The sequence below is a fragment of the Vombatus ursinus genome, unplaced genomic scaffold (assembly GCF_900497805.2).
Source record: "Vombatus ursinus unplaced genomic scaffold, bare-nosed wombat genome assembly UNPS02014773.1, whole genome shotgun sequence".
NCBI lineage: Eukaryota > Metazoa > Chordata > Mammalia > Diprotodontia > Vombatidae > Vombatus > Vombatus ursinus.
The window spans coordinates 41,162,876-41,187,497 of NW_020954551.1; the positions used below are offsets into that span (position 1 = coordinate 41,162,876).

The following is a 24,622-nucleotide window of genomic DNA, read 5'->3' on the forward strand; positions in this document are numbered from 1 at the left end:
GAGAAGGAGCTTTAGCAGTACCAGATCTTAAACTATATTAGAAGGCAGTAATTATCAAAACTGTCTGATACTGGCTAAGAAATAGAAAGGTAGATCAATGGAACAGAGTATACATACAATTTACAGCAGCAAATAAATATAATAACCTTGTGTTTGACAAGTGTAAAGACTTAAGATTTGGGGATAAAAATTCATTATTTGATAAAAGTTTTTGGGAAAATAGGAAAGCAGTATGGCAGAAACTGGGCATAGACCAATATCTTACACCATTTACCAAGATAAGGTCAAAATTGGTTACATGACCTAGATATAAAGAGAGAGATTGTAAGAAAATTATAAGAACATAGAATATATTACCTATCAGACTTATGGATAGGTAAATGATTTATGAATAAACAAATGATAGAGAACAAAGTTAGGTGTAAAATGGATAATTTTGATTACATTAAAAAAGTTTTGTACAAATAAAATAAATGTAGCCAAGATCAGAAAGAAAGTAGAAAATTGGGGGAAAATTTCATAGACAGTTTCTCAGATAAAGGTCTCATCTCCAAGATATAAAGAACTTTGTCAAATCTATAAGAATACAAGTCATTCCCCAATTGATAAATGGCCAAAGGATATGAACAGGCCATTTTCCAATGAAGAAATCAAAACAATTTATAGTCATATGAAAAAAATGCTCTAAATCATTATTGATTAGAGAAATCTAAATTAAAACAACCTTGAGATGTCATTTTGCACCTACCAGGTTGGCTAAAGTAATTGAAGGAGAGGGTGACAAATGTTGGAGCGGATGTGGAAAAATTAGGACACTAATTCATTATTGGTAGAATTGTGAACTGGTTCAACCATTGTGGTGAGCGATCTGGAATTATGTCCAAAGAATTATTAAACTGTCTTTACCCTTTGACTCAGCAATACCACTACTAGGTCTATTTCCAAAGATGATTAGGTAAAAAGGAAAAGAACTTACATGTTCTGAAATGTTTGTAGCACCTCTCTTTGTGGTGGCAAAGAATTGGAAATTGTAGAAATGCTCATCAAGTGGGAAATGGCTGAACAAGTTGTGGTATATGATTGTGATAGAATACTACTGTGATATAAGAAATGATGAGCTAGTTGATTTTAGCAAAACATGGAAAAACTTGCATGAATTAATGAAGAGTGAAATGAGCAGAACCAAGAAACCATTTTATATGGTAACGGCACTATTGCTTTAAGAATAAATTTCAACAACTGAATCATTTTGATTATTATAAATACCCAGATTAACTATAAAGGACATATGAAGAAAGACACTTATCTGTATCCAGAGAAAGAACTGATAAATAGAAGTATGTATAGAATAATTTTACATACACACACACACACACACACACACGTATATGTATATATATCTATTTGTGTCTAATGGTAGCCATCTGGGTGAGGGGGAAGGTGAAGTAAAAGAAATTTATTATATATTTTAAAGGAATAGCAAGTTGTACATAATAGAGTTGCAATTTCATGTGCAATCATCTTTTTATAATTGTACTGTTATGGAAATGCTTGTTTTATTCCAAAAACTTAATTAAAAAATAAATAGATAAATAGATAAATAAATAAATAAATAAATAAAAGAGAAAAAAGTAGAATATAACCCATAGAATTTTTAACCACGTTTCTTTTTGTTTGTTTGTTTGGTTTTGTTTTGTTTTTAATCGTTGGTTCGTCAGCTTATGTTTTTCAGGCACCAACAGCGTTCCTAATACCAGACCTAGAAATTTGTATAGTGTTTTTCCAAGGAGCTCAAAACATATTACGGTTCTCATTGTCACAACAGCTTTATAGAATTAAGCCACTTTCACAAATGGGGGCACAGAAAGAAGAAAATTAGCCAATAAATATTTGTATTAACCAACCAGTGTATGCGTAACAGTAGGTGTTTGAAAAGTGTTTACAAAAGGCATAGCCTTTGATCTCAGGGTCAATTAAGGTATTAGTAGTCAAGACAGTCCTGAAAGATGATGTTTAGTAGGAACAACATTGAAGTAATTTTCTAAGAGATAAAGAACTCAGTCATGAATTTTTTTTTTGTATATACTTGCAATTGGTAGAACAGGGTGCCAAGTGGATGAATTCAAAATATGACTTTGCACAACTTCAATTGAAAATCTCAAGAGTAAGAGTATATCACAAACCAAAAATGAGTCATCTGTGTGCTTCAAGTTGCGTGATACAAAAAGAAAGTTATATTATCTGGCTTGTTGGGAGAATGAGGAGGCTTGTTAGCCAAGTGTACTTATTAGCTAAGGCTTTAGGGTAGTCACCGTGCTCTGGAGAGGAAGTGTGAAGGCCACAAGTGGAGGAGCAAGAGAGAAGGCACTACTCCCACTCCCAGATAAGTCTACTAGTTTTGCTTCACATAGTGATCTCTTCCCCCTTCCAGTCACTTCATGGTGCTTTTCAGAGAGAAGGTCTTTCTCAATTAGGATGAACTGTTAAAATTAACAATTCATATTGGTGCGATGTGAAGCAACAATATTTAAAACTTTCAAACTTGTCATGGTGCTAAGTGACACTTTTTTCAGTTCTGTAACAGTAATAGGAGTATAGCAGTATAGGAAGCATAGCATAGCCCTCCCTCTATTTGGTGCTCAGGTTTTAAATACTCAAATGGTTTTGTGACCTCACCAGCTTACAAGTTCCTTTCCGTGATGCAGATTACAACTTATTTATGACTGTCTGTCCTGTGTAACTTCTGTCTGTGTCCTCTCAGAAGTTTGTTATAAGGGATCCAATGCCCAGTATGCTGGAAGCCCTCCCCACTTCTCTTAAAACCGGTGGGGTACGACTGGAGCAATCTGGCTGTCTCCCTGCCATCCCTTACCCTTACTACATGGCTAGTCATCCTCTCTTCCTATCATCCATTTTCCCTAATAACATCTTTTACTCCTTTTATCCAGAGTTCCACATTTGTTATGTGTTGCAGCCTGTTCACATCCATCATGGAACTCTCCATTATCCTCTTCGTAGTATTCATTTTTAATTGTCTGCAGATTATTATATTTCATTTTAGCTGGCATAGAGCAACAATAGCACAATGTAGATACTAAAAATATGTTCTTTTGATTCCATAAGAAGCTTGGTTTCATTAAAAAGTTTCATGGTTATCCAAAGGCAATCCAGCCCACTTTCTTCCTCTTTTTCATCTCCATGGTCAACTAATTGTCCATCTTTTCCAGATATACATACTGATGGATGAGTTCTATAGGTTTTCCATCCAAATATAGGCCATAATTTGGGTAATAAACATTTTTCATCCACTTAGTCTTTCCAGTGTAGATGGTCAGAACAAACTTTTGATGGTTACACATCTCTTCCAGGAGGGTCTACAATGTTCCAGGATTTGTTGCTTCATCACATTGTCACCTGAAACAGGAACATTTAAATGACCTCATCATTGACAGCAAATCACTTTTCAACTTTGACTTGTATGGGATCTCCTCCATCAGAGTGGCAAACACTTTTGGCAAGCATAAACCTTCCTGGTTTTATGCTTCTCCTGATGTTTATGATTGGATAATTGTTGAACAGGGCTATTTCTGTTGTTATGCCTTTTGGAGACATCTGAATGGTGTAGTGGATAGACATTAGATTTGAGGTCAAGAAGACCTGAATTCAAATCCTGCCTCATACACTTACTAGCTGAGTGACCCTAAACAAGTTATATAACATGTTGGTAGCTCAGTTTCCTCAACTACACCATGGGAGGGTTGGACTTGACGAAGGTCCCCTCCAACTTTTATGATCCCATTTTAAAGGAGTCTTGAACCAGCTCTAAGGTTCTACTTCTCAAAAAAGGGAGAGACATGTTGGAGGAATTGTGGAAAACAGACACATTGGGGTGGATCCAAGATGCTAGGGTAGCAGGAAGAAGTACAGTGAGTTCCCCCTTTCTCTCCTCCAAAAAAATTCCTTCAAAAAACACCATATTTAATTCTGATCAGAAAATGGAAAAAAAAAATACGTCACAGGGAATCACTTTTCCAGCTTAGGTCAACATAAGAAGACAAAGAAGTCTGTGGACACCAGGGTCTAATCAAGAACACGCCATGCATAGTACTCCAGCGCAGAGAAAGGCTGTGTTCTAGGAAGTACATAGTAAAAGAGAAAGTCCCAATCCAGCATAGAAGGACATAAATGTGTGCATAGTGCAGTAACAGGTACCAGCTAACAGTTCTGACACTTATTACCCTGTTCCAAGTCACAGATTCAGGGCAGACTGAGGACGGGGCCTGTACTTAGGGATGCTGTTTGCTTCTAAGCTATGTACTGAGAGGGCAGCAATAGCCACTTTCTAGCTCAGATACCAGGAGCAGAGGCAGGTCTCAGTTCCAGCCTCCAGCCCAATATGAAGAATGCAGAGGAATACCCAGGGCAGGAATCCAAAACCAAAGGGAAGCTTGTAGTTCTGTCACTGTGATCCAGAAGAGCTTTCTAGGTTGCTGATACTGGCAGAGTCCAGCAGCATTTTACTAAAACTCCAAACAAGGCAAGCCCACACCCAGGTCAGGAACTTGCAAAACTCAGACCAGTGTGTAGGAGGGGGTGCAATCAGGCTTTACCCTAGATCAAAACACTTAGCACTGAAAGGTTACAGGTCCTCAGCCTGAGCTGTCCCTCAGAGCCTGGAATAACACCAAAATAATACTCAACACACCAGGAAAGTAACAGCAGGACCGATGCAGACATTTCTCCCAGAAGAATGCAGATCTTTGACCTGATATCAAATCCAAAGTCTGGAAGGAGGATGGAAGAATGGGCAAATTAAAAAAAAAAAGAATCCCACTTTAAAAAGTTATTCTGGTGATAGGGACACTCAGAACAGACCCAGAAGAAGAAAATTGACTCCAAAACTTCTATAAGCAAAATCTCAAAGAAAAACACAGCTTGGGCACAAATTAAAATAGAATTCTAAAAAGAAATAAAGCAAGAGTTTGTATAAAAAAAGAGTTTATAATGTTTTTTATCAATGAAATTATAGTGCTAGAGGAAAAAACTGGAAAAGAAATTAGAAATAAGGAAAAAAGAATAGGAAAAGGAATTAATAGCTTGGCATAAGAGATGCCAAGAACGGTTGTAGAGTGAAATGAATAGAACCAGAAGAACAATTTGCACAATAACAACAATATTGTAAAAAGTTAAAACTTTGAAAGACTTAGAACACTGATCAACTTAATGGCTAACCACTATTCCGGAGGACTGATAACGAAACATGCTGTCCACATCCTGATAGACAGGCGAAGGACTCAGAATGCACAATAAGATACAGACAGACAGATAAATATATAGATTGATGGATTTTTTTTCTTTTGGACCTTACCAAAGGAGAAATTAATTTTGTTTCACTATGCATGTTGTGACAGGGGTTTTGTTTTTCTTTCTTTCTGAATTGGGGGGATGAGAGGGAAAGAAGCTGTCATTTTTGTTGATTGAAAAAGCAAAATTTAATATAAACATGTATGAAAAAAATGTATGGCCTCTATCAGATTGCATACCATCTTCAGGGGAGGAGGAGTGTAAAGAAGGGGGTAAAATTTGGAACTCAAAATCTTACGAAAATGAATGTTGAAAACTAAAAATAAATAAATAATTTTTTTAAAATATATAAACGTGTATGAAATGAGAGCAATAGAGGGATAAAATGAAGAGAAATGAAACTCACAGAAGAAAAGATTTTAAAGTGAATTAATAGCTTGGCACAAGAGATATAAAACCTTGCCCAAGCAACAAACTCTCTAAAAATTAGAATGGATCAAATAGAAGCCAATGACTCTATCAGACCACAAGAAATATTAAAAACAAAAAATTGAAAACATAGAAGAAAATATCAGATGTCTCATAGCAAAAATAACTGACCTGGAAAACAGATCAAGGAGAAAAACATTAGGAATCATTGAACTGTTAGAATATCATGACCAAAAAAGAGCCTAGACATCATGTCAAGAAATCTTAAAAGAAAACTGCCCAAATCTTTTAGAACAAATTTAGAAACAATCTAATTTCACTTCCTGAAAGAAACCCCAAAATGAAATGATCCCAGGATCATTATAGCCAAAATCCAGAGCTTCCATGACAAAGGAAAAATATTATAAGCAGAAAGAAAGAATTAAAATACTGAGAAAGTACAGTCAGGTTTAAAAATAATTGAGCAGTCATCATTATAAAGGATACAGAGAGCTTGGAACAGGATTTTCCAGAAGGCAAAAGAGCTAGGATTATAACTGAGAATAACTTACTCAGAAAAACTGAGTATAATGCTGCAGGGGGAGAAATGGATCTTTAGTAAAAGTGGACTTCCAAGGATTCCTAATGAAAAGACCAGATCTGTGTAGAAACACTGAAGTGCAAACAGAGGAGTCGAGACACATAAATGGTAACCCTGAATAAGCAATCATAAGTGATTAAATAAGGATAAACTGCTTACATTCTGATATGAAGAGATGATACTTATGTCCCTTCTGAACACTATCATCATCAAAGGTTTTGGAGAGTGGTTCTGTTATGTCTTGGTGATGAGAAGAAAAGAGAAATAGACTAAGGGAAGAAAGGAAGCAGAAAATAGAAGTTTATATAAATCAAGGAAGAAAGGGTAGGGAAGTGCTGGCACTTGAACATCATTTGACTACTCAAAGATGGGAAGAATACACATACACAGTTGGGTACAGAAATATATTTCACTCAACAGGGAAATAGTAAAGGAAGGGAAGAAAGAAGAAATGGGGATCAGAGAAGGGCATATTAACATAGAGATTAGTACTAAGCAAAACAAACTCTAAGGATGTACAAAAATATTTATAGCTCTTTTTGTGTTAACAAAGCATTAGAACATGAGGACGTGCCATTAATGGAAGATTAACCTAACAAGTTAAATTACAGTGTATAAATGTGATGGAATAGTACTGTGTTGTAAGAAATGATGAAGGGAATGGTTTCAGAAAAATCTAGGAAGACATCTATGAGCTGATGCAGAGGGAATTGAGCAAAACCAGGAGGACAGTTTTTAAAATGACAACAATATGGTAAGACGATTGGAAAGATTAATATCTTTGGTCAACATAATTGCCAACCACACGACTCCAGAGCACTAATGATGAAACATGCTACCACCTCCTTACAGAGAGATGTGAACTGAGTGCAGAATGATATTTTTTGTTTTGTTTTTGGACATAGTCATTATGAAAGTTAACTTTAGCTTGCCTTTGTATTTTTGTAAGAGTTTGTTTTTCCTTTGTTTTTGTTTTCAGTTGAGGGTGGTGCTGAGGTGGGAAGGAGAGAGAAAATTCAGCTTTTTGCTGATTGAAAAAAATTTAATTAAAAAAATACATTGGTGCACTATTGGTGGAACTGTGAATACTGGTACAGCCATTCCATAAAACAATTCAGAACTATTCTTCAGAAGTTACTAAATTTGGGGCAATTAGGTCGCGCAGTGAATGGAGCACTGACCCTGGAGTCAGGAGGACCTGAGTTCAAATCCAGCCTCAGATACTTGACACTTACTAGCTGTGCGACCCTGGGTAAGTCACTTAATCCCATTGCCTAGCCAAAACAAAACAAAATAAAAAAATAGAAGTTATTAAATTGTACATGCCTCCTTGACCCAAGCAATACCATCCATAAGCCTATACCCAAAGAGAACAAAGAAAGAGGAAATAGTTCAAGTACAGAAAGTTTTATAGCAGCTCTTTTTGTAGTGGCAAAGAATTAGAAACTAAAGAATTGGCCATCATTTTGGGAGTAAATGAACAAATTATGGCATACGAATGTATTTGAATACTATTGTTTTATAAGATTGAAGAAAGATGCTTTAAAAGGAACCTAGGAACACTTGTATGATCTGATGCAGAGTGAAGTGATACAAGAGAACAATTCATACTATAACTTCAGTATCATAAAAGTGAACAATTCTGAAAGACTTAACTCTGATCAATCAACCATCATTCCAAAAAACCAATAATGAAGAATGCTGCCCACCTCATGACTGAAAGGTGATGGACTAATATGCAAAATAAAACACATTTTGGGTTGTGACCAATATGGGAATTTGTTTTGCTTGACTATGCTTATTTGTTAAAAATTATTTTATACTTTTTTTAAACCAGTGGTGAGAGGAGGTAGAAAGAAGATGAATAAATAAATTCTTGATAATTTTTTAAAAAGAGGAATCTTGAATGATTTTGATGTGTGGATGGGAGTTACCTTGTTAGAAAAGAGCCTTTAAGGAGATATTTTGCTCTCCTGAATTCAGATGCTTTTTTAAAATCAAGAAACATTAGGCATAGTTTGATCTTATATTTTTTCCTTCTTTCACTCAGTTGTGAAATGGTAATGTTGTGAATCATGCTGAATATTACATGTGAAAACTTGCTGAGGTTGCCCTCAGTTCATATATAGATGACTCATAGTAAGATTTTATTTAAATGTGAGAATAGCTATATAGGTTAGTAGTTTTTGGTGCTTTCTATGTTCACCTTTTTTGGTATTCACAAGGTTCAAGAGTTTTTCCTCATGCTTTCAGTGTCTTTCCCTCTTTTAGTTACCTTGCATATATCTATCCCTCAGCCTACTCACAACTGTATTCCAGCATGGATCTCTTCAATACACTTGGTACTCAATATGCTATCCAGTCTATCTGCTTTTCTCATCTTAGCTCCCCTCAGTGACATTTCCACTTTTCCTACAAGCACATTTGGATCTGTGATGTTAGGGTTCAAGAGTGGTAGTTCTGCTCTCCTTGATAGTGAAAATAGTTTGTTATAGTGACCTTTACAGATTTTTTTTCCTTTTTTTTTTGCCTTTTGTATTATCTTTCATTTTTATTCTTAAATGCCCTTGGGGTGACTTTGTTTCATTGAACTTCTTGGCAATCTTTCTTTAAACTGTTTTTACCCTTCTCTTTGCGTTAAGAAGACACGTAGCTTATAACCATCTATCATTCTTTGTAAGGTTTTACAAATAAGTTTATATTCTAAACCGGTGATACATTTGTCAGTCTCTGCTTGGTAAGCAAGTCAAATGTTTGCTGACTAAGGAGCTTTCTGGGCTCTTTTGGTCTTGTGGGGCAGTAGATTTAAAAGTTAAACTTTTGTTTATATGAAGTTATGATCAATGTCTATGTATTTTCTGATGTCCATTTCTACTTTCATTTCCAATTATTTGTTTAAATAGTATATGGGTTAGTTGTTCCAAATGTATGTCATATTTTATTATTTTTTTTCTTCTTGCTTTTTATTATATTTGCTCTGATATAATATTGGTCTAACTGCATACAGATAACTGATTCAAAGATAACTCTCACATTAATAATAATTCTTTTCCTGCCCATTAAAATATATCTTATTTCCTTTTTATGATGTTATTTATGATGCTTATTATGCCTCTCATTTTTTTTTCTTGAAAAAAAATGTTCATGATATCAAAGAATGAGTGTTTTGTGAAGCCTAGAAGTCTTTGGCCTGTCATTCCTTTTTGTTGAACCATGTTTTCCAATCTTTTCTTACCATCCTTACATTTCCCCACCCTTGCACAGAAGTAATTGAATGTCAGAGTATGTGTTGATTTAATTTGAAGGGTCTTATCAAGTTCTTTATAAACCTTTTCCACATCTTTATCCTCTACTTAGTAATATCCCATTAATTAAAAATGTCAGAGTCCAGGAAAAAAATAGATGTTGAATAATAACATGGGTTAGCGCTCTCTATCTTTATTACAGAGCAAAAAGGCATCTAGAAAGTTAGAGAATATGACTGCTTCATATTGCATGCTACTTTGGAGAAACCATTATCATCTCACCAGTGTTTTACTGTTCATTGTACTATTCATTGTAGAAATATGTTATTATTATTATGTCCATAACAGAATTGTAAATCCAGGGAACTCATACCTTAAGTCACCAAATCACTGTAAGAAACAGACTCTCTAAAACTTAGAACCTTGTGCATCATGTGCTTCAATTTTCCATCTGCCTTTTTTTTTTGACATTTTATAGACCATGGGATGGATACTTCTGCAGACCCAACAAATAATTTTGATACCTCTAATGTGGACAGTAGTCATTAAAAGCATGATTATATCAGTGAAAAAATAATCAACTCTCCTGGAATCTATTTATTTATTGGTGGAAGTTGATTTACTGTTAGCTGGTGTTCAGACAAATGCAAGAATACATCTAATTCGGTGTTCTAGTGATCATTGGAATGTGTATGGGTGCAGGATAGGGTCTAGGGGTGGGCTGTGGAAGGAGTAGACCTCCATCTCTAAGCAAGTTTTCATCCAGTTGAGGCTGTTGTGACAAACATATAGGCTTGACCAGGTGAAGATAATTGGAAAGAGGCTAGTATTGACAGATGACAATGAAGGTAAAAATATTACCCTGAGTGTGAAGTTAGAAGTGTTATGGTAAGGTCTCCTTAATAAGGGGATTTGCTTTATAAAACTTGGGCTCAGTCGGGGGACTGCACCCAGGGACCTGAGGGTCTGTGTATAGCCTTGGGGTTGAGGGTTCCCCACCCCGCTAAGGACTGGACTCTGCAATTATACTCCTCTCACCAAGCATGGAGAGCTATGCTTATTTTCATGGATGCAGTCCTTACTATAAAATATATTTCATATCATTTGTTTTCCTGATCTACAAACATATGTGAACCATTAAATTTTTTCTAGTGCTCAAGATTTTCATAACTTTTCTTAACATTATTAGGGTTAAACAGATGATGCTTTAGAAGGCAGAAGTTTATTCCTAGAGACAATATGGTGAAACAGGAAAAGTCCTGGACCTAGTATCAGGAAAGACCTGCATTTGAGTCCTGCCTATAAACTCTGTAATCCTGGGTAAATCATTTAACCTGTCTGAGCCTTAGTTACTTCATCTATTAAATAGGGCCAATAAAAACTACCTCAAAAGATTGTTATGAGAAAAAAAAAAGGAGTGTTAAGGTAGTCTGAGGCTAATGAAAAACTGAGCTAAATTACTAAAGCTTGAGGGATTTGTCTTTCTAGGGAATAGAATATATGGCAGAGTATGGTAGATGATTATGCTGTCAGAATTCCTCCTACTTCTTTTCACTTATGTTTGTTTGGAGATGTTTTAAGTATGGTGAAGCATAGTTGTTAACATTTTGAGTTTTATTGGTAATATTTTATCACAAAGTTATCACATTCCCTTAAATAGGTGATTTTAAAACATTTGCTGCACTCTTAAATATGATTTTATTATATCTTAGTGCCAATTTTCCCCCCAACAAACTGTATTTTATTTTCTCCTTGAAGTAATTTGTGGGGGTAAGAGTGGGCAGAATGGGACTTACCTAATAGAAACTCACTTTATAGCAAACTTTTTGGGAGACATTTAATTTTATTCATTTAGGCAGTAAATAAATATTTGTTGAATGAGTAAGAAATAGCTCTTATGAAAAGAAATTGCTAATAAAGTCTAGAAAATGGAAGACTGAGAGAAGACTTAGCATCTTTAAGTGTATAAGGGAGCATAAGCAGGAGAATGTATCAAAGTTGTAGCAGGTAGAAGCAAGGATATCTCCATTACGAGAAGGTTCTTGAGCAGAATGACCTGAGGACCAGACAGAAAAGGCACTTTTCAAAAATCATGGAATCCAAAAGCACTTGTTCTGGACTTTGAGGATCCAGAAGAAAAAGCTGCAAGGAAAGGAAGAAAGGCCAAAACAGGCCACAGGCAAGCCAACTTCAATCAGTTAGAACTAGTTATCCCCCAGGCTCCCCTCTTCCAAACTTCCTTCATGCTGAGGGCACCGTCATTCTGCCTTTTAGTGACTGACTTATCAGTGCATTAAGCTGAGTCAGGCCAAAATTAGTCGTAAAGTTAGGACCTGCCTGCATACTTAGGACGTCCTGTTTTTATGCCAAGTATGTGCCCTCAAATTCCCTAGCACTGTAGTAAGACAGTCTGTGTACTTTAAACAGTGACACATGGACAGTGTGGGTACAGGGATGTTTCATAAGAGATGAAAGGGGAACAGCTGTTAATCCCATGGCCTTGTTCAGTTGAGGAGAAATACCCCCATGATGAGGCTGGTAATAATAATTCATATACATTTATCTCTGATGTTGACAAATTACATTTCTCATTGTAGTACTGTGAAGTAGGTAGAATGTAAGTATTATTATCCCCAATTTATGAATGAGGAAGCAGAGGCTCAGAAAGGCTCAGTGACTTGTATCTCTCCTCCCTTTTGTAGCTAAACTCCTTGAGAAGGCCATTTATAGTCAGGCCTCCACTTCCTTTCTTCTCATTCTCTTTCTCTGTAGTTTGGCTTCCAGTGACCACATTTACCTGAAACAACTCACTCCAGAGTTAGCAATGATTTCTTAATTGCCAGATCTCATAGTCTTTTCTTAATCCTTATCCTCTTGACTTCTCAGCAGTCTTTGACACTGTCAGTTACTCTTAAGTTTTCATGACCCTGCCCTCTTTCTTGCTTCTTCTCTTGTCTCAATCCCTTTTGCTGGATCTTTATCCAGGTCATGACTTGTGGGTGTTCTCTGGGGCCTTACCCTGGCCCCTTTTCTCCTTCTGTACTGTGACACTGGTGCTCCAACAATTCCCATGGATTCAGTTATTATCTCCATGCAAATGATTCTTGGATCATTTCTTGGACTTCTCTCCTGACCTCCGGTTTCACATCCCGAGCTGTTTATTGGACATCTCAAAGTGGATGTCCCTAAGACACTTAAGTCCAACATGTCCAAGAGCAAATTCATTATCTTTTCCCCATAACCTCTTTCTTCTAAACTTCACTCTTCTGTCAAGGGCACTACCATCTTCTCACTCACCCATCATATCTAATCTGTTGCCAAATCCCCTCTGTTCTAGCTTTACAGCATCTCTCATGTGTATTCCTTTCTCTCCTCTGATGCTGCAACTACCTTGGCTCAGGCCCTTATCACAGCACAGCTAGACCATTGCAAGAGCCTGCTGGTTGGTCTCTTCCTAAAGTATTGATCTGACCACGTCAACCCCCTACTTAGTAAGCTCCAGTAGCTCCCCATTACTTCTAGGATCAAATTTAAATCTTTTGTTTAGCCATGCCTATTCTTTGTAATTTTGTAACATTCACTTTTGATTTTTTTTATGGTGAGGGTTCTTTCCATTTACATTGTTTTAGTCAATGTATATATTATTTTCTTTGACTTTGCTTCATTTTGTATCAGGTCATATAGACTCCATCCCTTTTCATGGGATGTCCCCCATGCCTGGGATGCTATCCCTCCTCCTCACTGCCTCCTGACTTTCCTGGCTTCCCTCAAGTCTCACCCAAATTGCACCTTCTGTAAGAAGCCTTTCTCAGTTCCCCTCAATTCTAGAGTTTACCCTCTATGGCGTCTACTTACAATTTACCTCGTATATCTTGTATGTATATAGTTGATTGCCATTTGTCTTCCCCGTTATTTTACCTTTTTTTTTTTCCTGTCCCCAGCACTTAGTCCAGTGCTTGGCACATAGTAAGTGTTTAACAAACATTTATTCATTTATTGACTTAGTTTACAAGGGTTAAAACTGGAACTTGAACCTGTATCCTTTGGATTACACATCTAGTACTGGATACTAGATTTCTTCCTTCCCCCTTTTACTCCTGGTGATAGCATTCATAATATAATAAGTATCAGAAACTAGACAGGGCGTCATTTGCTTATGTGCATTGAGTTGCATTTTTGTCTAAGGCAGTTTGAATAGAGTCTTAGCTCATAGGCAGGGATATTATGACCTTAATTTGTCTTGTAACCTCATGAATATGCTACAATTATAATGATGTCTTGTACTATGGTAGCACTTTTTTTCAGAAAGTATAACCTCTTATTGATATGTCACCCCTGGTGGGCAAATAGTGAATAAGTACCAGATATTCCCAGGAGTAGAACATTTAACAAGTCATAGACCAAGATACCAGAACATGGTTTCTAAGGCTATGTTTTGGCTTTTAACTATTATTATAGAATTATGTTGGTGTCCTAAATTCTGAGAATTTAGACTTCAGGCTCTATACCTATTTGTGAAATGTTGAATCTGTGAATTTGCAGTGATCTATGACTTTATCATGGGGAACTCTCGCTGTGGAAATGTCTTCCACCAGCCTAGACTTCAAGACTAGTGTTAATAGATAAGATTAAGAAGCTGTCTGAGGCACCTTCAGGCTATGTGACTTGCCCAGTGTCATGTAACTCCTAAGTATCAGAAGCAGGATTTGAACTCAAGTCTTCCTGATTCCAAACCATGCTCTCTTTCCACTGTGTCATGTTGCCTCTACAAAATACTGTATAATCATGAATTTAATCACTATGTTATCATCCCCTTGACTGCTTTCTCCAGCTGGAAAGGTAAGTGCTCTTGAATGAGCATGAAACAAAAGACTGGATGAAGAACATGTTAGTTGAATGACTTGATTCATGGACAGATTATGTACAGTAGAATGACACTTCTAATATTTTTAACAAGATATGTACATACATGCAAAATGAAATGTTGACTTTCATATACTCTAAAAATACTACTAACTCTACTCATCAATAGGATACATGTTTTGAGCTATTTCTCCATAGTGGGGACAGATTTTTGCTGACCCATCCACACTCTTGCCCAGTCCTTATGATCAACAGCCCTAATTTATGAAACATCTGGCTTGGGTTAGAGAAATAGTCAGCAGCCATGAAAGACAGAAAGCTAACTGGTCCACATGGGGATTGAACCCATAACCATGGCCTCATTAACACTATACTCCAGCCAGCCAAGTCTTGAGCACAGTGTAGAATTGGAAATTATCTGTCCTGTGAACCCTAACTCCATTCTTCTGAAATCATTTGTATTCTGTGAAATGATTTACATATAGTACTAAGAGCCTAATGAGGGAATTCAGAGGTTTCTGAACAGTTTATCATTCTCAGTACCTTTTTCCTCTCTCCCTTCCCTACCCCCACTTTCAAAATAATCCCCAATCCACCACTGCAATATGTTTTCTATCACTGAGAATTTTTTTAGTTACAGACAGCCTGTAGGTACAAATGGTAGTAAAACCTGCAGTAGCAAATAACTGTATAATTTTTTCATTGCTCATTGTCATATGTTGTCTTAGTTTATCCTTGTAATAAGCCAGTCAAATAATGATAGAGCAAGTTTAACACACATTTTACAGAAATGTGATGAATGTAAGAATGTAAGAAAGTGATATGTAAAGAGTTTGTGACTTGACCAGGACCCGTAGCTAATTTATGCCCAGTAAGGCCAGCATATCATGATATATTAACTTAAATTTATATAACACTTAATAGGCACAACATACACATATATGTACATACAGATATATTCTTATTTGAGCATCACAACAACCCTGTAAGGTAGGTAGTATAAACATCACCCTTCTCATTTTACAGATGAACCAACTGGGGCTCAGAGAGGTCAAGATCCTTGGAGTCATGAGAATTTGGATCTTGAAGGAAGGGGATTTGGATTCTGGCTCTGCCACTTCCTTGCTGAGTGGTCTTGAATAAGTCTCCTCCATGGCAAAAATGAGATAAAGGAAAACAATGGGTTGGGAAATTGAGGAAAGTAGAGGCAGCAAATGTAAATAGCTTTTTCTAGGAATTTGAGAAAGAGAAGAGTGACATAGAATGATGGCTTTAGAGAACAGTATGATTTAGAGAAGATTTTTTTAAGGATGGGGACACCGGCATGTTTAAGGCAGCAGGGAAGGAATCAGAAAAGGAGAGATTGAAGACTGGAGGAGAAAGGGGCTGACTGAAAATGCAATCTTCTGGAGAAAATGAGAGGAATGGGATCTGGTGTATATGTATAGGGGCTGTCCTTGGCAAGGTGAAGGTCCACCTCTATCAGAGGCTGGAGCAAAGGGAGACAGAGTGGGGAGGTTAGCTGTCAAGAGGTTTTGAGATGAAGTACTTGTATCTTGGACAGATGTTGCAGAAAGAGTGAATTGGACACAGAATCGAATCAGAGCAGAAGGGCAGAATGGATTGCCTTTGATTAATTACGCAGTAACGCTAAATTTCTCCCTGAAACAAAGGCCCGCTTCCTTTAATGTACATACTTTTCCAGTAATGCTGTGTGGCTGTGAGTCATGGAATACTGTAGTTTCTGAAGAATTCGTGTCATGGGACACTTAGAAAGAATGAGTGATACTTCATGACTGCAAACCAGTTGGCACTTAAGCCGGTGAAAAGTGGTATAAAATATTATCACCAAAGAGATAGACATATGATGAGAAGGAGAGGTGAGTTAGTCGTGTAGCAAAAGCAAGGGATAACTGATGGCTAGCCAGCTTGATTCTTAGTATCCATGTAATGTCAAGAGATATATGACAGTCCCTCATCACATTTGGACAGACCCCTTTGAAATATTTACTTGAGGAGGTGGACAAGGATTGCATAATTGAGCAAGGTTTTGTACTTTGTGCTTTTGGAGGCAGCCATATTGCTGAGATCATAAATAATTTGAAATTTCCTCCTCCATTGCTCCTTTGTCTGAAGAAGACCTTAAGTTCTTACAGGCAGTGTCAGCATAAGCCTTTGTCTAGGTCCTTCCAAGTTAGGAGGGCTTTGAGAACCCTTCATTGATGAACTGTGACTCAGATCTGAGGACCAACTTAACCAAATTTGGAGAGGATTATCAGCAAAAGGCTAGTTATCATGTGATGAATACGTTTAGCCTTTTTATCTCATGAAGGCTGTCTGCTACAGCATAATGAAAGTTTAAGTCTCTGTCAGTTGTGGAAATTCACACTAGTGGAGTCTGGGATTTTCAGAATATTAAATTAATAATTGTAGCCACAGTAGTTGTAGTTGTTTTTATAATAGTAGTAGTAGTAATATTTTTTTAAATTTTCTTTTTATTCTGAACTTAAGCACCAAAAGTGGCCATTTCATTTTACATAGAAATTGCAGATCTCTGTAATGTACAGAATGACTAGATTATTCAGAACTCCATTAATAGTACATTAGTGTGTTTGTTTTCCCACAGTCCCTCTACCAGGTTGTCCCTTTTTTCCTCAAATACACAAATATGATGCCCTTGAGGCAAAACCTTAAAGTTGCTTTAATTAGCATTTCTCTGATTATTAGTGATTCTGCAGCATTATTTCATTTGTATGTTGATGTCTTACATTTCTTCCTTTAAAAACTTTTTGTTCATATCCTTTGTTTTTCTACTGGGGAATGTGACTTATTTTTATACATTTGCCTCAGTTCCTTATATGTCTTGACTTTGAAACTTTTATCTGATAAACTTGCTACAAAGATTCCCCCCCCCCCCAATTACTTAGTTACTTTTCTTTTAACTGGATTGGTTTTGTCTTGTAAAAAAAAATTTTATTTTATATAATTAAAATTGCCCATTTTTATCCTCTGTGATCTCCATACCTTGTTTGGTTGTGAACTCTTCCCATTAATAGATCTGAAAGGGAGTTTCTTCCTTGTGCCTTTAGTTTGTTTATGATGTCACTCTCAGTTGTCTAAGTCATATATCTATTTAGAGCTTTTCTTGGTATATAGTGTGTAATGCTGGTATTTACCTAGTTTATGCCCAGAGTGCTTTCCAGTTTTCCCAACAGTTTTTGTTGTTTGGGTAGTACTTACTCTAATACAGGCCTACACAATATACACAGCCTGGGGGCAGCAAGCAGCCAAGGATTTCAGGTGGCCCCCCAAAAATGTAGATATAAAAGAAAGTAAAGATGTGCCAAGTGCTTTGTCCATGCCCCACTTAACCTGCCTTTCACTTGGTCCCTCTTGTGCCCATCATTTAACAGGTAGGTTGCCACCATGCACTCTCTCCTGTTTATCACGTGACGCTTGGCAACCAACCATTGTCAGTCTGTCAGTAGTCTGAGAGAAGCAAGCGTGGTATCTTTTAGTTGTGTTTTCGGTTGTTACTGGTGTTGAACAGGGACAAAGTGAGTGCAGCCACACACCAACACAGCTGATGCCCACTGTGCAATGAGCTGTAACAATGCAAGGGATTCTTCCCCTCCCTTGCTGTGTGGCCACCCTCCAAGTTACATAAGAATCTGATTCTCTCTCCAAGGTTAGACACTCAGTTCAGCATTTCTTTTTATGTGAGCAGTTGCTGTGGAGATTTTTTGGTTCTAACATTGAAATTTTTGGGGTGACTTTGTAAAATGGGTGATAAAAAGAAACGGAAGATAGAATCAGAACATAGAGTGTTTAATACAGGGTGGACAAAGAGATACTTGTTTACTTCCACCAGAGACAAAATACTGTGCCTTGTTTGTCGAGAAGTAATAGCCATTCCAAAAGAACACAATCTTCGTCGCCTTTTCGAATCAAAACATCTTGACTTAAGCAAATTGGACACCAATGAAAAACAAATTAAAGTGTCCAAATTGTTGAAAAATCTCAGTGGGGAAACAACTGTTTTTCAAGAAAGTAAACTTAGAAAATGAGGCAGCTACTAAGGTTAGTTTTCAGATTTCTAAAGAAATTGCTGCTGCTAGGAAGTATTTTACTGAAGGTGATTTCATAAAGAAGTGTTTGCTAATTGCAGTTCCTGGATTATGTCCCGATAAAAAAAGTGTTTTTGAGAAATAGTTTAATCATTAATTATGTCTTTACTTGGAAAATGAACCACTAAAAACATATCTGTGCCCTGAAGAAGTTTAGCCTATTTTAATTTTGGCCCCTACCTGCTGCCAAGTTGTGCAGGTCTGCTCTGTTAGTTGGGGTAATAATGTTGTATGATATCCACAAGGAGCCAGTCAGTGGTAAATCTAGCATTTAAATGTAAGTCTTTTGTTTCCAAGTCCAGGACTTTTAGCTACCTTTCATTAAGCCCAGTGCATCAACTTGACAATGTCTGATGTCTGTGATATAAAGATATTAAAGCCAGTTTGTGTTATTATAGTGGCCTGTAGAGATCCTTAACCAGTAGAATTGCCTGAAGTATTTGCATTAATTAGACAACATCAGGAATTCAATTCAAAAAACATTGAGGAGTGCTAGAAACTGGGATTCAAAACAAAGCATAAAAGTGCTTTACACATATTTATTACCTCAACTGTTCTTCACAACAACTTATTGAAATAGTACTATGACTACCTCCATTTATGGGTGAGGAAACTGACCCTGTGAGAGATTAAATGACTTGCACAGGGCCTCCCAGACAATGAGTATCTTAGGCAGGATTCAAACTCAGGTAAACCTCACTCAAAATTCATTTCTCTAATCCAATGTGCCAGTGACTTTTCTTTTTTAAATTTTTATCCATTTTGAACTTAAATACAAAAAGACAAAAAAAAGAGAACATTTCCGTGTACACAGCACAACATAAAAAGAGGATTCAATATAAAACCATGAATTTCCATTTCACACTGTTTACTTTTTTTCTAAACTGTGTAATAAATACTACAACTCATTTTCAAAGATAAAAAACAAACAAAAACAAAAAAAAGCAAAAAACAAAGCATACCTTCTTGACCTCGAAGGCCTTGCATTCTACTGGTGAGATTCAACACATAAGCAGATCAATAAATGCAAGATAATTTGAGGAGGGGAGGACACTAACAGGTAGATGACTAGGTATATGTTGTAGGGGGTGGTATGTGATCTGAGCCTTGAAGGAAGCTAGGGATTCAAAGAGGTGGAGGTGCAGAAGGTGCAGAAGGTTGTACCTGTGCAGGCCTAGAGGGAGAGGGTGGAATACTGAGTCCTGGGAATCATAAGTAGCCCATTTTGGCTTTCTAGTGTGTGACATAAAGTAATGGGAAATTAATCTGGAAAGGTAGGCTAGAGCCTGATTATCAATTGCTTTAAGTACAAGCTGAATAATTGGTAAGGATCTTTCACTAAGGACATGCCTAGAAGCCACATGTGTCACCAACCTCTTAAGAAAACATAGGATTGAACTCATAAGGATCTATAAATAGTACCTCCCAGTTTTCCAGGGGGTGGAGAGAGAGGGATTGATGTATGACTGAGATTAGATGGTCCCAAGTCAATTCTGCATTTAGTAAGGGCTTATTATATGCCAGGCATTTTGCTAAGCATTAGGGCCAAAGAAAAAGTGAGAACAATCCCTGCCCTCGAGGAACAGAAAGAGCATATTCACAAATAGGCTTATACAAGATGCTTGCAGAGGAGGCCAAGGTAACTTTAGAGGTGAAGGCACTGGCAACTGGGGAGCCGTAGAAAGACCTCCTGTGAAAGGTGGCATTTGAGCTGAGTCTTGAAAGAAGCCAAGGATTCTGAGGCGGGGGGAAGAAGGGTGGCAGTCAGTGCAAGAGCACACTGAAGACAGAGTGTTATGTCTGAGTCAGTCGGTTTGGCTGGACCGTGGAGTCCATGAACACAGAGGAGCTGGAGCCAGATGCAGAGCATAATCTCTTTTTTTCCTTTCCTGACATGCTCTGACAGTGATATGCTTACTTTTCCCCCTCAGTCCAAACCAGTTATTAGTATAGGAGGCTCCCTTTATTAGTGCAAGTCAACTGTTGCTTTACAATTTATAGAGTCGGTAGCACTGTGAGATCAGATGACTTGTCTGTGATCACACTGCCAGGATGTGTCAGAGGTCTTCACTCTGTGGCCAGCTCTCTAACCACTTCACCACCCTGCCTCACCTTAATCCATCCTACAAATCACTGAGAGTGCTTAGAATTATGAAGTGCCATCTAGATTGTCTGCCTTCCCCTTAGGCAAGCCCACATTTAAACCATCCAGAGAGATGAAACTAGTTTTGAATAAGATGGAGGGAGTATTTGACTAACAGAAAAGAAATCAACAGGCTCTCATAGCCCATTCCAGTGGCTGAAATACTTTGTGTTGCATATATTAAGATAACAATTCTGATTCCTATCAGAACAGATTTTGAAGTATTTTTCCAGAATTGGTGATGGATTTACATAGATCTCTCCTTTCTCACCTAAGCCTATACACATTTGCAAAACAGCTGAGATGAGCTATGGGTATAAGTTTACAGCCATGGAAAAAAAAATCCACTAGGTTGTTTTTTTTTTTTTAGACTGGGTCTCCCTGTCTCACCCAGGCTGGAAATGTAGCAGCCTTTCTTGGGCCCAAGTCCACTGCTGAGTAGCACAGAAGTTTTTGACTTGTTCTTTTTCAAACCTGGACTACAACTTAAATCTATTTTCTCTCTTTTTCTCCTCAATCTGTAAACATTGATGCCACTTTGGGAGATGGTAAAGATTTTCTATTCCTCTTCTTTCTATAATTTGATGAGACTTTGGGAAGCAGAAAACGTACAGACACGTATACAAAATAAGACTTGAGTTTCTAAACTGTAAGTTCCATGAAGTCAAAATCCATGTTACTGTGCCTTCCCCATTTTCTTGCACATAGAAAATGCAGTATGTACATACACGAATGAATGCATACCAAGAAAACTACAAACTAATCCAGATGTCCAGAACTATCTAAATGTCTCTGATTTTCCTACAGTAATCTAACTTTTCCAGCCTGATTTTACATTACTCCCCTTCATGTATTCCATGTTCAAGCCAAATTGGACTACTAGCTGTTCTTTCAACTTGATGTTACATCTCCTCAGCATGGTCAAACAGATCATTCCCCAGGCCTGGTGGATTGCATTTCCTCCTCTGAATCCTTCTCTTTTGAGTCTCAGGTCAGATGCCATGTCCTCATTAAGATTCTCCCAATTTTTAAGTGTATTTTATTTTGTTAAATTGCCTCATATTTACTTAGGCTTGTATGTTATATGCTCAAATAGGATTCAAGCTCACTAAGACCAGGGTGTGTCTCATATTTGTCTTTGTCTCCCCGGTACTTACCACTCTCTTGCACATAGTAGGCATTTTAATAAATTTGTTTAGTTGAATTTGATCACATTGATATTTGAGTGAGCTTAGTCAAGGAAAACATTAAAGGCTAAGGTCCCAAGCCTGTATTAGTCAAGGGCCCTACGTTGATAGAGGATGTGAAAGAGGGCTCAGAGAACTGCAGAAAACCTGGGAGGCTAAATAAGTTCTGTGTAAGGTTGGCCTGTGGATTTGCTTGACTGGAGCGGAGATGGCAGTGAACACCTATTCACCATCCCTTATGTAAGAGTCCTGCCTGTACTTGAAGATAATTATTAAATGGAGTTTAATAATCCCCATTCTTTTGATTTCTCATTGATCTTGTTTTTTAATTCAATACTCATCTCTAGCTTTCTACTGACCTTTCTCCATTTGTCTGTGACCTTGTTTAATTGATAAATCCGGTCTAGTCACTGTATTCCATCAATAGCTATTTTCTGAATGTCAGTCAAATGGCCCACCCTGTAGTGCAGACCCCACAGGGTTTTGTGAAGCTGAGGTTAGGGGTTTCTCCCCTCAAAGTTTGAAATTCAAAAGGGAGGCAAGGCAACCCAGCATCATCTTGAAAACAGACAGTTTTAAAATAAGTGATTTTTCTATTTTCAGGCTAGGGCCATGCTGGCAGTTAAAGGAAGGAACATGAGCATTGTAAGTGAAGACTGATTGGAAATGTAGGGCAGAGGCATCTGAGCAGCCATAGGCATTTTATATTGAAGATGTCCATGGTTAGAGTAGAGGGAATGGAAAGTCACCTGACAGTGGTAATAAGAGAAGTTTCTGAAGTGATTTCCCCACTACCTTGTGAGGTAGTACACACATTAAATATTTATTGTTTCCATTTTAAAGGTGAGGAAACTGAGGCTCAGAGAAGTGAAATTACTCTCCCCAGGTCATACTCCCAGTAAGTGGCAGAACTGAGTTTGGAACCTGGAAAAGTTCACAGGATCATAGAATCTAGAAATATCCTATGGGACTGTTGTCAGAGGATTAACTTAACTAAGTTGGAACAGATATCATCATTGGCCATAGTAACACATGGGGGGAGGGGGTCACATGTTAGTCGGCATTGCGTTCCTCATTGCTGCTAAGGTCAGGCTATAGCTACCTTCCTCATCCACTAAGCATGCCATTCCCAACCGTGGGTGACAGTATCTGCTGATCATTCCACCTTGCTGGTCTCTTTGTCTGAGTTCTTATACCACCTTCCAAGGTTTCCCTCTTAATTCTCCCTTTAGTAGCCATTCTGCTAAAAACCTGTAGTAGCTAAAATACTCAGTGCTCCTTCTTGCAAAGAACAAGAATATCGATTACCAATTTGATGAATTCAAAGAACATTTATATTAGGGTAGGTAAAATGTATTGGGCATCTGTGCTGCCTCCCACCTTTACTCAAACACATACACTGGCCACCAAGTGCTACTTGGATGTGTAGTACATTACCTCGAATTATGAAAGACTTAGGTGCAAAGAGCCACTAAGCCTCTACTGCCTGCTTGGCCTGCTTCATTAGTACTGAGACACTCTCAGGGGAATAGCAGAAGTTTTAGGGGAAGAACGTGTTATACAAGAAGAGGTTTCATAACCAGAGGCAGGGTCAGAACCCTATCATATTCTTGGTACATGAGGTCACTTTAAGTGGGCATAACCAGCACTGGTTCTGGGTAATATTACAAAGTAGGTAAAGTTAAGAAGTTATCTCCCTCCCTGTTATATCTCCACCAGTCCATACTCCCACCTTCCATAGGCACCTATCTTGCTGCTGTTGCTGGTATTTGTCCTTCGTTCTAGAAGAGGACCATGATATCAGGAAGTTGATGCCCTGACATGCAAGTGAATTGGATTTAAGCGAGGGAAAGCTGTGCGAAGTCACCAACCTCACTTTCTCCTCCAGAGCCATCTGTGTCCAGTGGCCAGATATGGATCAGGATACCTCGAAACGGCCCCAGATGCAGTGGGGGAGCTTGGCCTTTTCAAGCTACCTTTTCAAGCTAAGGTCTTTTAACAGGTCTCATTTTGACTGAGGCAGCACCCGTTCAGTGGTTAAGGCTTAATATAATGAGGCAAAGGATGACTTCTTTAAAAAGAAAAAAAAAAAGATCTGAGAGAGGAAGGACCCTCAGGGTTTCTGGCCAGAATAGAAACAATTGTTATTTACAATCATTCTGAGCCAATCAGGACCCAAACTGTGACCAAGTAGGGCTTGATCTGGGATCAGAGTGATTTGTGGTTAAGGCTGGTCTTTAAGAGAAAAGATCAAAAAAAATTTAAGAGAAAAGACAAAAAAAAAGTTTCTTAAATTAAAATTTACGTTTTCTTTGGGCAGAGCACCAGCAGGTAAGGGTGTGATACCCTATGTGGAGAGAGAAGCACCTATCTTATGTCCCTCTTAACCAACTGATTAGCAATCTAGAAAGTAGAGAAGACTGAGATGGAACCTCAGGCCAATTCTAGAAGTGACCATCTAAGGCACAAGGGAAAAAAGAAAGAACCTATTTTCCCTTATTTTTTAAAATTGGTATCTTTTGTTTTTATATCATTTTTGTCTCCCAGTCTATCCCTTTCCCACCCAGAGAGCCATCCCTTATTACAAAGAATAAAAAGAAAAATTTCAACGAAACTAACCAGCACATGAACTAAAGTCCACTATTATATGCAGAGTTCCATTCCCCTAGTCCCAAGACGGGACCATTTAAAGTATTTTAAATTAATTCACATATTCTTACCTGCATAAAATTTCACTCAGTATG

General features: G+C 37.6%; 1 protein-coding gene across 3 annotated transcripts in view; it reads left to right on the plus strand.

Moving 5' to 3' along the window:
* The window catches only part of CHCHD6 (coiled-coil-helix-coiled-coil-helix domain containing 6), a 298,780-nt gene that overhangs the window by 149,325 nt on the left and 124,833 nt on the right, over positions 1–24,622 (plus strand). The window lies entirely within an intron of this gene.